This window comes from Oncorhynchus clarkii, chromosome 7 (assembly GCF_045791955.1).
Source record: "Oncorhynchus clarkii lewisi isolate Uvic-CL-2024 chromosome 7, UVic_Ocla_1.0, whole genome shotgun sequence".
Lineage (NCBI taxonomy): Eukaryota > Metazoa > Chordata > Actinopteri > Salmoniformes > Salmonidae > Oncorhynchus > Oncorhynchus clarkii.
Window position 1 is genome coordinate 1152781 of NC_092153.1, and position 12500 is coordinate 1165280.

Here is a 12500-nt window from a genome sequence, read left to right on the forward strand (position 1 = left end):
GTTAACTACCAGACAGGTGTATTTAATGTTGGTGTCTCTGTTCTGTAGCTGCTGTCTCTCTTCTTCTTCTCCTGTTAACTACCAGACAGGTGTATTTAATGTTGGTGTCTCTGTTCTGTAGCTGCTGTCTCTCTTCTTCTTCTCCTGTTAACTACCAGACAGGTGTATTTAATGTTGGTTTCTCTGTTCTGTAGCTGCTGTCTGTCTTCTTCTTCTCCTGTCCTCTTCATCAGCTGATGTTAATAGCGCTGTTCAATGGAACGATATCAGAGTCATCGAGTGATTGGAAGGTTATCTCTAGACACACACACACACACACACACACACTCTCTCTTTATCGGTAGCCTATGCTGTAGAAGGGATTGTGTGATTGTGTCTCAATGTAATCAAGGTATGAAATTATAATTTTCTCATACAATCTCTTTTTTTTGGGGTCTTAGTTGTGGTCAGTTTGTAGAGTACAAATTATTCATAATTATGTTCTAGCCAGCCCCCCCCCCCCCCAACCATCCGCTCCGACAAAACTCGGGCCTGTGGCTGAATCTAGTGACTCACCCCTGACCTAGAAAGACCTTAACTGTGGCTGACTCTACTTTTAAATCTTTTAAGTTTTCAATGTAAGAGACTTTATTCTTGAAAGTTATAATAGTGGAGTTTTTAAAGTGTCTCATCAGTATTCCTCACGTCAGTCATCGCAGACATTAGAGAGCTGTTTATAACCTGTTATAACCTGTTATAACCTGTCCGATGTCCTCATCAACGACCCCATTTCCACAGACAGTGTTTTTTAATCAGGTTTTATATCGTATTGCAAGATAATGAGCTTTTTAAAAATATTTAAAAAAGCCACATTTTCTCTGCACCCCGTGGCAAAATATATGTTTTTGTTGTACAATCGCAGGAAGCTTTTTAAAACGGAAAAATGTTCTCTCCACCAGAGGATATGAGTGAATACGTTTGGGATCCGCTGTCGTCATGGATGTCTGGAGTCACATTCCGCTGTCGTCATGGATGTCTGGAGTCACATTCCGCTGTCGTCATGGATGTCTGGAGTCACATTCCGCTGTCGTCATGGATGTCTGGAGTCACATTCCGCTGTCGTCATGGATGTCTTGAGTCATATTCCCCAAAAAAACTGTCCTGGTTATTAAACAAAATGAGGAGAGAACATTGTGAAGGGTTGTGAAGGGCGGCGAAGGGTGTTTGTTAAGAAAAGCCAATGGCAACGTGACCTTGTCCAGCCATGAGCCAAGATTTACTTGTCTGCTATTCTGAAACAGCTCTTTGACAATCGCCCAGAGAACTCTCTAGTCTTTTGGATGCTTCCTAAATGGCATCCTATGCCCTATATAGTGCACTACTTTAGACCAGGGGCTCTACTGTTGACCAGGACCCATAGTGCACTACTTTAGACCAGGAGCCATAGGGCTCTAATCAAACCTAGTGCACTACTTTAGACCAGGACCCATAGGGCTCAAATCAAACCTAGTGCACTACTTTAGACCAGGACCCATAGGGCTCAAATCAAACGTAGTGCACTACGTAGGGAATAAAGAGCTATTGTGGGGTTGGTATCAGACATTGACTGAGTGTCTCCACTTTTTAAATTAAGATTCAACACCACTGCTGACCAGGGGGACGTTTTCTTCTCGGGAAGTCGCCTGTGGCGCCTAATCTCTGCGTTACCGTGGAGACCGGTCTGTTTACAAACGTACGTTTTTATATACCCGCTAATTGCTGTGTTGTGCGGGAGACGGCTTGCTAATCAGTTTAAAAAAAACATAATAGTCGCGCAGGGCTTTGTGTGAAGCGACAGCAATTAGGATGTGCTGACCAGTTCGGTCTCCTGTCACATGTTGTTTACAGCCGACCAGGACACTGTCTGTCAACAGGTCTGTTTATCATGCAGTCTGTACTCACCTTGCTGGCAGTACTAAAGCCTTCCTTGCATAGAGAAAGGTGGTGAATCATTGTCTCAGAGACTTGATTATGAATGGAGTGGCCTCAGCCTGCCTTTTCAATACCTGATCATCACAGAAACAGAACAGAGAGATTCATTACAACTAAAGAACCGGAGGAGAGAGAGAAAGATTCATTACAACTAAAGAAATGGAGGAGAGAGAGAGAGATTGGGGGGAAGGAAGGGAGGGAGAGAGAGAGAGATGGTCCATTCCAAGGACAGTAGCACCATTTAGGGTAGTGTCTGCATTCATCAGTCAAATTAAGAGCACCTTCTCTTCACACAGAGAGAGAGGGAGAGAGAAAAAGATTTGAAGCCGAGCAGACTAATTTAAAGGTTGTATGAACAACCATGACTGAGTTACCTGCCTCAGTGAGATCCTCCTCCTCCTCCTCCTCCATTAGCCTAAACCTTAAATAAGGTATCCTTCTACTCTCTGTCTCCGTGTGGAGCGATACGATTTGTTACGGAGAGAGACACTTTGAGAGAGAGAGCTGGATAGAAAGAACATTTAGTTGATCACTTCCTGTTGCTCTGGATGTTTTTTGGCTCCAACTCCGTAAATTGGACTCCCTCATTTGTTCTCTCCTCGGATACCGTCAGTCAGTATCTCTACCTACGTGTCGACTTAGATTCTGGAGGTCTTAATTGGTCCACTACACTTCACCTAAATAAGCTGCTTTGGAAGGTTAGTGAAGAAATGGATCCTCATGAACAAGTCAGCAGTTTGGCGTATCAACCTTTCTCACATGTATTTATTTAATTACTTGTCCTATTAGGCCTATAAAACTCACTCAAATCTCCTCCTCCTCCACTTCCACTGCTGCTTTTCCTCCTTCCCCCTCTAATCAGGAAGTGATTGTTTTTATACCTGGGTATCCAGCTCGGTGTAATGAATGATCAGGTAGAACAGGAACCCCGCAGTACTCCGGACCTGCGGGCTCAAAAAAATACCCTTCATATCAAGTCATCTGATTTGGTTTAGAAATGTCTCACAGTAGGGGATGGCCTGTGTCCCAAATGGTTACCCTATGCCCTGCACAGTGGACCACTTTTCACCATGTCCCCTGGTAGAACGGAGTACGCTACGTAGGCAACAGGGTGGTAGTTGGGGGACTTGGTTTTAGTTTGAGTTTAACAGAAGATTGTAGACTTGCTCAGCTCTTATCATTCCTCCTTCTAACTCTACTCTGGCACTAGGTGAACGGGTTGAGGGTGGGGACAGTGGCGTGTGGCGTGTGGCGTGTCGATAGACGTGGAGCGGGAGGACACGTATGTGGAATATCCACCGCCCTGCTCCCTCGCTGAGAAGGCGACTGTGGCGTTCCAGATTGAATCTCTGTCTTTCTGTCTCTCCCTCACCCTCTTTTCTCTCCCTCTACTCCATCTATTCCTCTCTCTACCTCTCTCTCTACCTCTCTCTCTACCTCTCTCTCTACCTCTCTCTCTACCTCTCTCTCTACCTCTCTCTCGCTCTCTCGCTCTCTCAATTCAATTCAAGGGCTTTATTGGCATGGGAAACATGTGTTAACATTGTGAGGTAGAAAAGTGAGTGAGTGAGGTAGATAATATATAAAGTTAATATATAAAGTGAAATAAACAATACAAATGAACAGTAAACATTACACATATAGACGTTTCAAAACAATAAAGACATTACAAATCTCTCTCTCTCTCTCTTTATCTCACTACCTCTCCTTCTCCCTCACCCTCTTTTCTCTCCCTCTACTCCATCTATTCCTCTCTCTCTATTCCTCTCCCTCTCTCTCTATCTCTCTCTCTCTCTCTCTCTCTCTCTCTGTCTCTCTCTATCTCTCTCTCTGTCTCTCTCTCTCTCTCTCTCTGTCTCTCTATCTCTCTCTCTGTCTCTCTCTCTCTGTCTCTCTATCTCACTGTCTCTCTCTCCCCCTCTCTATCTCACTCTCTCCCTCTCTACTCCATCTATTCCTCTCTCTCTCTATTCCTCTCCCTCTCTTTCTCTCTCTCTCTCTCTCTCTCTCTCTCTGTCTCTGTCTCTCTCTCTCTCTCTTTCTCTCTCTCTCTCTCTGTCTCTCTCTCTGTCTCTCTCTCTCTCTCTGTCTCTCTATCTCTCTCTCTGTCTCTCTCTCTCTCTGTCTCTCTCTCTCTCTGTCTCTCTCTCTCTTCCTCTCTCTCTCTCTCTCTCGTTTTCCAACATGGACTGTCCACTGTGTGTTATCTAGCGTGTCTCTCAGAGATCTGCCAGAGCTGATGAAGATGAATAGAGTGGAGGGATCACTGCAGTGGACAGTCTGCTGTGAGAGGGGTGTTCTGGGTAAAAAGCACGCTATTACCCACAGTGCCCTCAGAAAGCATTCACGTTTCGTTTTGTTACTCAAGGTTGGATTCAAATGGATTTAATTTAATTTAATTATTCTTTTTTTTTGTTTTTTGTCAACGATCTACACAAAATACTCAGAAGATAAATTCTAACATTTGTAAATGAATATAATATGAAAAATAGAAGATATCTTGATTTATATAAGTATTTATATAATTATTCAACCCCCTGAGTCAATACATGTTAGTATCACCTATTATAGCCAGAGTCTTTCTGGGTAAGTCTCTAAGAGCTTTCCACACCTGGATTGTACAGTATTTGCACATTATTCTTTAAAATAAATTATTCTAGCTCTGTCAAGTTGGTTGTTGATCATTGCTAGATAGTCGTGTTCAAGCTGATTTCAGTCAAAACTGTAACTAACGCCACTCAGGAACATTCAATGTTGTCTTGGTAAAGCAACTCCAGTGTATATTTGGCCTTGTGATTTAGGTTTATTGTCCTGCTGAAAGGTGAATTCATCACCCAGTGTCTGTTGGAAAGCAGACTGAAGCAGGTTTCCCTGTGTTTAGCTCTATTCCGTTTCTTTTTATCCTAAAAAACTCCCTAGTCCTTGCCGATGACAAGCATACTCATAACCTGATGCAGCCACCACCATGCTTGAAAATATGAAGTGGTATTCAGTGATGTGTTGTTTGATTTGCTGTAAATTAACATTTTTATTCGGACATAAAGTACATTTTGCCACTCCTTCTTTAGTGCCTTATTGCAAACAGGATGCATGTTTTGGTATATTTGTACTTTCTTTTCACTCGGTCATTTAGAATACTATTTTGGAGTAACTACAATGTTGTTGATCCATCCTCAGTTTTCTCCTATCACAGCCACTAAACTAACTGTTTTAAAGTCACCATTGGGCCTCGCAGTGAAATCCCTGAGCAGTTTCCTTCCTCTTCGGCAACTGAGTTAGGAAGGACGCTTGTATCTTCATAGTGTCTGGGGACATAAGCCCGTCACGTTGTCCAGCCATACCAGATTTCTAATACTCCCTTCTACCCCTCTATCATGGTGGTGTTAGGGCTCCTGAGTGGCGCAGCAGTCTAAACCACAATTTCAATGCTAGAAGCGTCACTACAGACCCTGGTTTGATTCCAGTCTGTATCATAACCGGCGGTGATTGTGAGTCCCATAGGGCGGGCGCACAATTGTCCCAGAATTTGTTCTTAACTGACTTGCCTAGTTAAATAAAGGTTAAGTAGAATATATAAAATGACTTGGGTTTTGACCTATCTCCGTAGGACAGCATGTGAAGATCTGTTAGCTTTGAGTCCATTGGAAAAGGATTCTGCTCCTGAGACGTTTGACATTGTAAGGAAGGACTTCCATTGAGCTCTAACCTTCAAGCCCCCGCATGTTACTCATTTACACCACTTCAACCTTGGCCAAGGCTGACACTATGGAAACTCCAACCTTGGTCCAAGGCTGACACTCTGGAAACTACAACCTTGGCCCAAGGCTGACACTATGGAAACTCCAACCTTGGTCCAAGGCTGACACTCTGGAAACTCCAACCTTGGTCCAAGGCTGACACTATGGAAACTCCAACCTTGGTCCAAGGCTGACACTCTGGAAACTCCAACCTTGGTCCAACGCTGACACTAAAGAAACTCCAACCTTGGTCCAAGGCTGACACTATGGAAACTCCAACCTTGGCCCAAGGCTGACACTATGGAAGCTCCAACCTTGGCCAAGGCTGACACTATGGAAACTCCATCTTGGTCCAAGGCTGACACTATGGAAACTCCAACCTTGGCCCAAGGCTGACACTAAAGAAACTCCAACCTTGGTCCAAGGCTGACACTATAGAAACTCCAACCTTGGTCCAAGGCTGACACTATAGAAACTCCAACCTTGGCCCAAGGCTGACACTATGGAAACTCCAACCTTGGCCCAAGGCTGACACTAAAGAAACTCCAACCTTGGTCCAAGGCTGACACCCTAGAAATAGATGGACTCCAACCCACTGTGTGGACTCCAACTCCAACCCACTGTGTGGACTCCAACCCACTGTGTGGACTCCAACTCCAACCCACTGTGTGCTTCTGGGGTTGACATGAACTCTGTATTGAATTGCATGAGGTAAAATATATATATTTTTTGCGGTACTGACTGACTGTCTGACTTTAGCTTTGTTAGGGAATCTTCCTCCCTCTTGGCTTCATTTAGTTGTGAGCAGTCATGTTTTTCTCGTAACATTACCAACTTCCTCTTTCCTTCACAAAACTCTTTCCCAATTATACAGTGAGCTGCACTGCAGTGAATCCTCTGACTCGGGCATATCCCAGAATTAATTGGCCACAGTTTTAGTGTGTTTCTGTCTTTTTTAGAAACAGAGAGCTACCCGAAAACGATGTAACTTCTGATCAACACCTCTAACTGAAGGAAGACTGGGAGCCAAGTGCCGTCAGGGGATTTGTTGGCGTCGTGGAAAGTTTCTGTCCCTGTTGTGGCTGTGTTGCACTGGGTCATTTCTCCGGGCTGTGGAGGGGGGGGGGGTTTACTTAGTGTTTTCAGTTCGTTCTTAATTTGATATATTTCCTTCTTCCTATGTAATTATTAAGGGGCTTTGTGCCTCTACCTAGTGGGACTCTGGGTGGTCAGGGCATCTTAAATGTCTACATTCCCTCCCCAGTCGCAGTGGCAACGTCTGGCTCGCCTCTCTGAGAACACTGTTTTCCATATGGCACCCTATTCCCTATATAGTGCACTACTTTAGACCAAAGCCCTATAGAACCCTATTCCCTATATAGTGCACTACTTTAGACCAGAGCCCTATAGAACCCTATTCCCTACATCGTGCACTACTTTAGACCAGAGCCCTATAGAACCCTATTCCCTATATAGTGCACTACATTAGACCAGAGTCCTATAGAACCCTATTCCCTATATAGTGCACTACTTTAGACCAGAGCCCTAGTCCAAAACAGTCCACTATAAAAATTGGGAACAGAGTGGCATATCAGAAGCACCCAGAATCTTCCACTATGACTCATAGCAGAAAGGACAGGACTACAGTACTATGGCAACCCTAACGATCTGTCTTTTCAGCTTAAAGAGGCCTCACAGCACTCTGCTATGTACAGCCTTACAGGACTGCAGTACTATGGCAACCCTAGCGGTTTGTCTTTTCAGCTTAAAGAGGCCTCACAGCACTCTGCTATGTACAGCCTTACAGGTCTGCAGTACTATGGCAACCCTAGCGGTTTGTCTTTTCAGCTTAAAGAGGCCTCACAGCACTCTGCTATGTACAGCCTTACAGGACTGCAGTACTATGGCAACCCTAACGATCTGTCTTTTCAGCTTAAAGAGGCCTCACAGCACTCTGCTATGAACAGCCTTACAGGACTGCTGTCTTTGTAAAGGGAAGGTCTATTAAAATACCGTTTTATTCAAATGAAGAATCTCCTTCACAACTTCCTTTATAGCAGGGTATTATAGCCATTATAAACAGACGAGGCGAGGAACGAGTCTCCCAGGTCCTTTATAGCAGAGCATTATAGCCATTATAAACAGACCAGGTACGAGTCTACCAGGTAGACTTCCTTTATAGCAGAGCATTATAGCCATTATAAACAGGCGAGGAACGAGTCTCCCAGGAACTAGTCTCCCAGGTACGAGTCTCCCAGGTAGACTTCCTTTATAGCAGGGTATTATAGCCATTATAAAACAGATGAGACGAGGAACGAGTCTCCCAGGTAGACTTCCTTTATAGCAGAGCATCATAAACAGATGAGACGAGGAACGAGTCTCCCAGGTAGACTTCCTTTATAGCAGGGCATTATAAACAGACAAGGCGAGGAACGAGTCCCCCAGGTAGACGTCCTTTACAGCAGAGCATTATAGCCATTATAAACAGACAAGGCGAGGAACGAGTCTCCCAGGTAGACGTCCTTTACAGCAGAGCATTATAAACAGATGAGACCAGGTACGAGTCTCCCAGGTAGACTTAATTTATTGCAGGGCATTATAAACAGACAAGGCGAGGAACGAGTCCCCCAGGTAGACGTCCTTTACAGTAGGGCATTATAGCCATTATAAACAGATGAGACCAGGTATGAGTCTCCCAGGTAGACTTCCTTTATAGCAGAGCATTATAGCCATTCTAAACATACCAGGTATGAGTCTCCCAGGTAGACTTCCTTTATAGCAGAGCATTATAGCCATTCTAAACAGATGAGACCAGGTACGAGTCTCCCAGGTAGACGTCCTAGATAGCAGAGCATTATAGCCATTATAAACAGACGAGGCGAGGAACGAGTCTCCCAGGTAGACGTCCTTTATAAACAGGGCATTATAAACAGACCAGGTACGAGTCTCCCAGGTAGACGTCCTTTATAGCAGAGCATTATAAACAGACCAGGTACGAGTCCCCCAGGTAGACTTCCTTTATAGCAGAGCATTATAGCCATTATAAACAGACGAGACCAGGTACGAGTCTCTCAGGTAGACTTCCTTTACAGCAGGGCAATATAGCCATTAGAAACAGATGAGACCAGGTACGAGTCTCCCAGGTAGACTTCCTTTATAGCAGAGCATTATAGCCATTATAAAACAGACGAGACCAGATACGAGTCTCCCAGGTAGACTTCCTTTATAGCAGAGCATTATAGCCATTATAAAACAGACAAGACGAGGAACGAGTCTCCCAGGTAGACGTCCTAGATAGCAGGGCATTATAGCCATTATAAACAGACCAGGTACGAGTCCCCCAGGTAGACTTCCTTTATAGCAGAGCATTATAGCCATTATAAAACAGACGAGGCGAGGAACGAGTCTCCCAGGTAGACGTCCTAGATAGCAGAGCATTATAGCCATTATAAACAGACCAGGTACGAGTCCCCCAGGCAGACGTCCTAGATAGCAGAGCATTATAGCCATTATAAACAGACCAGGTACGAGTCCCCCAGGTAGACGTCCTTTATAGCAGAGCATTATAGCCATTATAAACAGACCAGGTACGAGTCCCCCAGGTCGACGTCCTTTATAGCAGAGCATTATAAACAGACGAGGCGAGGTACGAGTCTCCCAGGTAGACTTCCTTTATAGCAGAGCATTATAGCCATTATAAAACAGACGAGGCGAGGTACGAGTCTCCCAGGTAGATGTCCTTTATAGCAGAGCATTATAGCCATTATAAACAGACCAGGTACGAGTCCCCCAGGTCGACGTCCTTTATAGCAGAGCATTATAAACAGACGAGGCGAGGTACGAGTCTCCCAGGTAGACTTCCTTTATAGCAGAGCATTATAGCCATTCTAAACATACAAGGTATGAGTCTCCCAGGTAGACGTCCTTCATAGCAGGGCATTATAGCCATTATAAACAGACCAAGTACGAGTCCCCCAGGTAGACGTCCTTTATAGCAGAGCATTATAGCCATTATAAAACAGACGAGGCGAGGTACGAGTCTCCCAGGTAGACGTCCTAGATAGCAGAGCATTATAGCCATTATAAAACAGACGAGGCGAGGAACGAGTCTCCCAGGTAGACGTCCTAGATAGCAGAGCATTATAGCCATTATAAAACAGACCAGGTACGAGTCCCCCAGGTAGACGAGTTACAACAAAGACAAGAGAGAACACACTTAAAGGTGAACCATAGATTTGTATTGAAACAGATCATCACAGCAGAGACACGGTGATAAGAATGAAAATGTCTTCGGGAATCACTCTGTTCACTTCCTGTTTTAATAAACTCAAATAAAGGACAAAGTGACAGAGTAGGTAGTTCCAAATGGCAACCTATTCCCTATATAGTGCACTAACTAACGGGGCCGATAGGACTCTGGTCTAAAGTAGTGCACTATATAGGGAATAGGCTTCTATAGGGTCCTGGTCTAAAGTAGTGCACTACATAGGGAATAGGGTGCCATAGGGCTCTGGTCTAAAGTAGTGCACCATATAGGGAATAGGGTTCTATAGGGCTCTGGTCTAAAGTAGTGCACTATATAGGGAATAGGCTTCTATAGGGTCCTGGTCTAAAGTAGTGCACTACATAGGGAATAGGGTGCCATAGGGCTCTGGTCTAAAGTAGTGCACGATGTAGGGAATAGGGTTCCGTTTGGGACGCGTCCTTTCACTGCGCCCTGCGGGAGACGACGGGGGTCATTGTTGGCCCGGGCCATTAATTCCCTGAACCAGCGGGACTCTGACGGGTCTCTGTCGGACGCCAGCCAAGTAATCAAAACAGCATTTACTAGACTAAACCTTCTCACCTCCAACACCTACCAGGTGTGCCCCCCCCCCCCTAAAAAAAGTAATTATGCCCAAAGAGAGAAAGGGTTTAACCCTCCAGACGACAGGATTGATGTGAAGCAATGACCAGTTTAAGAACATTCTCTCTGAGGTGAACGGCCGCCAAAGGCCTCTGTCTGCATTCCAAATGGCAACCTTATTCCTCTAGTCATCTCCTGTATGCTTTTTGAGTGAAAGTAGTGCACTTTCTAAGGGGAATAGGAGTGGCCGTTTGGGACTAAACTTGCCATGTGTTGTTGTTGGTCATTGGGAAGCCCATTTTCATTTTGATAGCTTTGTGTCTGTCTTAAGGGCTTTCTGAGGTAACTCATCCCTGTAGACTAAAGGGGAGATTGTAATACTGTCTCCACTTCTACAGCCTGCCTGGCCTTTGTCCTGCCTGTCTGTCTGCCTGCCTGTCTGTCTGCCTGTCGCTGTCTGTCTGTCTGCCTGTCTCTGTCTGTCTGTCTGCCTGCCTGTCTCTGTCTGCCTGTCTCTGTCCGTCTGCCTGCCTGTCTCTGTCCGTCTGCCTGCCTGTCTCTGTCCGTCTGCCTGCCTGTCTCTGTCCGTCTGTCGGCCTGTCTCTGTCTGCCTGTCTCTGTCTGTCTGCCTGTCTCTGTCTGCCTGTCTCTGTCTGCCTGTCTCTGTCTGTCTGCCTGTCTCTGTCTGTCTGCCTGTCTCTGTCTGTCTGCCTGTCTCTGTCTGCCTGCCTGCCTGTCTCTGTCTGCCTGTCTCTGTCTGTCTGTCTGCATGCCTGTCTCTGTCTGTCTGTCTGCATGTCTCTGTCTGTCTGTCTGCCTGTCTCTGTCTCTCTGTCTCTGTCTGCCTGTCTCAGTGTCTGTCTGTCTGCCTGTCTCAGTGTCTGTCTGTCTGCCTGTCTCAGTGTCTGTCTGTCTGCCTGTCTCAGTGTCTGCCTGCCTGTCTCTGTCTGCCTGCCTGTCTCTGTCTGCCTGCCTGTCTCTGTCTGCCTGCTTGTCTCTGCCTGCCTGTCGCTGTCTGCCTGCCTGTCGCTGTCTGCCTGCCTTTCGCTGTCTGCCTGCCTGTCTCTGTCTGCCTGCCTGTCTCTGTCTGCCTGCCTGTGTCTGTCTGTCTGCCTGTGTCTGTCTGTCTGCCTGTGTCTGTCTGTCTGCCTGTCTCTGTCTGTCTGCCTGCCTGCCTGTCTCTGTCTGCCTGTCTCTGTCTGCCTGTCTCTGTCTGCCTGTCTCTGTCTGCCTGTCTCAGTGTCTGTCTGCCTCAGTGTCTGTCTGCCTGACTGTGTCTGTCTGTCTGTCTGCCTGTCTGTGTCTGTGTCTGCCTGCCTGTCTCAGTGTCTGTCTGCCTGTCTGTGTCTGTCTGCCTGCCTCTCCTACAGAGCTGTATTTCTCAAACTGTTTTTCTGTTGGTGTGTTTTGGGATGTGGCTTTAAAGATGTGACAGATGAAATGCCCACTGGCTCTGAGACTGCAGACAGGAGTTAACAGTAAGACTGCATGCAGATGGGAGTTTTCTGTTGGACAACAGCAGAGTTTCAGGTAAAACCTTACTGCAATACCTCAGGAGGAAGACTTCAATGCCTCAGGAGGAAGGCTGCAATACCTCAGGAGGAAGGCTGCAATGCCTCAGGAGGAAGACTTCAATGCCTCAGGAGGAAGACTTCAATGCCTCAGGAGGAAGACTTCAATGCCTCAGGAGGAAGACTTCAATGCCTCAGGAGGAAGGCTGCAATGCCTCAGGAGGAAGACTGCAATACCTCAGGAGGAAGGCTGCAATGCCTCAGGAGGAAGGCTGCAATGCCTCAGGAAGGAAGGCTGCAATGCCTCAGGAGGAAGGCTGCAATGCCTCAGGAAGGAAGGCTGCAATGCCTCAGGAGGAAGACTTCAATGCCTCAGGAGGAAGACTTCAATGCCTCAGGAGGAAGACTTCAATGCCTCAGGAGGAAGGCTGCAATGCCTCAGGAGGAAGACTGCAA

General features: G+C 46.0%; 1 protein-coding gene across 1 annotated transcript in view; it reads left to right on the forward strand.

The window, feature by feature from the left end:
• The window catches only part of LOC139414026 (protein diaphanous homolog 3-like), a 618119-nt gene that overhangs the window by 60814 nt on the left and 544805 nt on the right, over positions 1–12500 (forward strand). The window lies entirely within an intron of this gene.